Source organism: Grammomys surdaster, unplaced genomic scaffold (genome assembly GCF_004785775.1).
Source record: "Grammomys surdaster isolate TR1022 unplaced genomic scaffold, NIH_TR_1.0 167, whole genome shotgun sequence".
Lineage (NCBI taxonomy): Eukaryota > Metazoa > Chordata > Mammalia > Rodentia > Muridae > Grammomys > Grammomys surdaster.
The window spans coordinates 8,489,794-8,493,919 of record NW_021604615.1 but is presented as its reverse complement, the minus strand read 5'-3'; the positions used below and the strand labels follow the sequence as shown (position 1 = coordinate 8,493,919).

The 4,126-nt window shown below is 53.5% G+C and overlaps 1 pseudogene; it reads right to left on the bottom strand.

The window, feature by feature from the left end:
* Positions 1 to 377: 377 nt before the first annotated feature.
* Positions 378 to 2,395, bottom strand: LOC114620294 (annotated as a pseudogene).
* Between the last annotated feature and the right edge of the window lie 1,731 nt (positions 2,396 to 4,126).

Here is a 4,126-nt window from a genome sequence, read left to right as displayed (position 1 = left end):
ATAATATATTTAATAAAAAATAATATCCACTCTGGCTCTCTCTTCCATTGCAAGGGGAAGAGAACTAGGGAGGGGCTGGTAATGCCCACCCTTTTCTGGACAAGCCCTGTCTCCAAGATTCTCCTCTACATCTTGCTTTCCAACAGGCTCTGACCTCCAGACAGACGATTTTCAAAGTTACAAGTGCTCTTAGACCCTCCCTTGAACTCCCCAAGCCCACCAGATGTACAACATCCAGGGGTCACCTGGCCCAGCCCCTCCCTTCCCTTTCCTCGTTTTAGGATCCTTCATTCATGTTAGAAAAGGATCTAGGGGCAGAGAATACTCTCTACTGGCCAGGGGGAAGGGATGAAATGACAGTGATGGGACAGGTCCCCTCACTGTAGCCGATCACTACGGAATGAGTCCTCCACAGCAGGGTCAGGCAGCAGGGCACAGGGGTCACTCAGCATGGTTAGTCCTTCCAGGCCCAGTGGCTCCATGTGCAAATCATCTTCCAGCCCCAGCCCTAGTCCCAGTTCCAACCCAGATGCTGACGCCTCACAGCCAAGTACTCCAGCCAGGGCTGCTGCAATCTCCTTAGAGAAACCTGGGGAAGAGTCTCCTGTGAGTACGATATTAGGTCCTGAGCCATAGCGGGAACAGTGGGTCAAGTTCTGGTGGTTGAGGACATGAGGATCCTGGGGGCCACTCATTGATCCCTCACTCCCTAAAAATCCAGGACCTTCAGAAAAGGCAGGGGGATCCAGCACCGGGCTGGTTGATGGGTTCTCCATGTTGAGTTGCTCCAGATTCCCAAGCTGAAGTCATTTATTGGGTGGTGGTAAGGCGGTTGCCCATGTCCACTGGACCCAGGTGGGTACAGTGCCCCATAATGTGGCTGCCTGCCTGGAGGCTGTCCACCTGAGGGCTGCACTAAGGAGGCCTGAGAGGGCAACTGCTGTAGAGACTTTGGGGTGGGTGGATGGGTGGGTATAACCAGACTTGGGGGGCTATATGGGTATGGAGGCAATCGCTGGTCAGTAGGCAGTTTACTGGTATCCAAGGGGACACCCTGAGTGATGGAAGACAAGGTGGGTGACATTGTTGGCGAAAACTGTTTGGGCAGCTGCTGTTGGGACCTTCTGGTGTCCGCTGGGCCCGCGGGCAAGCTCAGGGGGCTGAGGGGCACACGACGGTGGCGGGGAGAGGCCCCAGGAGTGGAAGCTGGGTAAGGGGGGGCACTTAGGACAGGAGGTGAAGTGGATGAAGAGGAAGATGAGGAGGAAAGGGCTGGGGCACTAAGTGACGGGTGGCCCAGGGAGGTGGTGGACAGTGCATGGTGGACCAAGGAGGAGGCAGGCAGTGATGGGTGACTATGGGAGCCCTGGAGCTGGGGTTGAGGACTGCTTAGGGAGGACTTCAGGGATGGGTGGCTAAGAGGTGAGTGAAGTCCTGAACATCATAGCTGGGGCCCAAGCCCAGACCTCCACTGATGCCCAGATGGGTCATAGTGTGGGTCAAATTGGTGGTACTGTTGCCCCCACTCAGGCTGGGACAGACTGTCTCTTCAGGGTCCAGGGGCGTGGGCAGTGGAGGGGGGAAGTGTAAGTTGGTGAGGTCAGGTAGGGAGCCCCCTGTGTTCATGGCAGGTGGGAGGACAGGCACATTAGCAGGCTGGTCGGGAGATGGAAAGATGTTGATTCCAGGGACTTCACAGGATCGAGGTCGAGAGGAAGATGAGGACAGCTTCTTAGCATCCCAAGGTTTCAGCAAATGCTTGTCCTCTACCAAGTTCTCCTCAATTGCAGGGACTCCTGGCGGCTGGGCAGGACACTGGGAGGTGTGAGGACTGGATAAGTGTCTTGGGGGTTAGGGTTCATCACACTTGTGTGAAGAGCAGAGTCACAGCTTGTCCTGTTAAGTGCAGATGGCAGTCTAAACAACTGCCCCTTCTCAGCTGGGAGGTTGCCCCAGGGCATCACCCCCAGCCAGACTCTGGGGGAGGAGATAAGTAGGCAGGGCAATAGGGAGAACTGTCAATGTGGCGGGGGTATCTGCGGAGTGGGGACACCATTCTGCGGGGATCTCGTTGTACCCGTTCCACCAACCCATGGTGCCGAGTGCTCCCAGATGAATCCAAAGGTGAATGAAGGGGGCTCTGGAACTCAGCCAGGCCACAGCCAATCTGGTTAACATTGGGCAGAGAACCACCATAATGGGAGCTCCTTGTATAAGCCAGTCGCAGTTTTTGGGCCTGTAACCGAGTGGAGCTGATGTCCATCATCACCTCCTCGAAGGCCGCCGTCTCCTCGGCCTGAGGCTGCTTCTGCATCGCGATCTTCTCACTAAACTTCCGTGGATTGGATGCTGAGGCTGTGGCGGAACCTGTCCCGTTCGCCCCTGACTTCGCCATCTTAGCCCTGCGTCCCTCCCCGCCACCTTCCCAGTTCCAGCCACGGCTCCCCGCCGCGGGCCGCCCGGCTCCTTCAGCCTTAGCAGCCGCCTGCCGCCAACCGTGAATCTGCATTTTTATATTTTACTTTGCTTTCAATTTTTGAGGTGCTGGAAATCTAACCCTTGTTATCCTAAGTGAGGATGTTGGGCAATTTCAAGGAACTTAGGGGAGTGCACAAGCCTCTACAGATATCCCAGTGCTCTGGAGAGTAAGGCCAGGCCACCTGAGGACAGCATCTGATGTGAGGCAGGTCTGAGGAATATAGCAAGTTCCCAGAAGGCAAACAGAGATGCTGCTGGGTGCAGAACTCCACTGTGAGAATGACACTGTAGTGGACAGACGATTTTGCTTGAGTTAAGGTTCTGTGGCATACGGACTGGAGATGGCTCAGTGGTTAAGAGCACTGACTGCTCTTCCAGAGGTCCAGAGTTCAGTTCCCAGCAACCACATGATAGCTCACAACAATCTGTAATGGGATCTGATGCCCTCTAGTGTGTCTGAAGACAGCGACATTGTACTCACATTAGAGAAAAATACATTTTTTTTTTTTAAAAAGGTTCTGTGGCATTTTAAACATTAAAGAACTTGAGCAGTGGCTCAGTAGTTAAGAGCACTGGCCACTCTTCCAGAGGATCTGGGTTCTTCTCTTCCCAGCACCCAAATTGTTGGGAGCCAGGCCAATCCAAGACTTCCTCAGAGATTCCAATGAAAGGACAAAGGCAACAAACATTAGAAGTGGGCGGTGGTAGCACACGCCTTTAATCCCAGCACTTGGGAGGCAGAGGCAGGCGGATTTCTGAGTTCGAGGCCAGCCTGGTCTACAAGAGTGAGTTCCAGGACAGCCAGGGCTACACAGAGAGGGGCTGACTTGGTAAGATCTAGTCTGGGTCTGGATCTGGGGCCAGGACCTGGAAGGAGTTAAGGTTTCAGTCCCTGAGAAGCCAGCATTCCCCTGCCCTTTACCTCCTCCACCCCTCACAGCCCCCACCCCCTACTCTCACCTCCAGCTGTGGTCTTAAGGCGGCTGTGTCTGAGGTATCCTGTGTTCTCTGCCAACGCTGGTTTAGCTTTCTGATGACCTTGGCCCGTTTCCTGCTACCAACAGAATATAAGATGCTGCACTTATTAGTAACCTCGCTCGGCATAAGACATAGCTGTGCTAGACTTCCTGGTTCCAAGCTTGCCTATCTTCTTACTCCCTGGTCCTTCTCAGGCTCCTGTCATTGAAAAAAACAATTTGCTGGTCCAAGTCACACATGGTAGCTCACAAACACCTGTAACTCCAGTTTCAGGGGATCTGACATATTCTTCTGGCCTCCTCTTGGACATTAGCCATGCACAGGTATACACCCATACAGATAAAACAAACAAAAACCCAACAAAACAATATCCTCCTGGGAACCCAGGCGCTATATCCACTCCTGAAATCTCCAGATTGAGCACAATGAGGAGTGCTCCCTAGAATGATAGAGGTCCTCCACCCAGTCCTGGGCCAGAGCCAACCACCAGACCAAGTTAGCACAGATCTGGACTCCCTAGCCCAGTCACATGATTGCAAAGGGGGGGTGGTATTGGAAAGCAGAGCCAGGTGTCCTGAAGGCATCCACTTTCACTGGATATGTGTGTGTGTGTGTGTGTGTGTGTGTGTGTGTGTGTAGGGCAATTTTGTAGTGTTAATTTTCTCCTCCC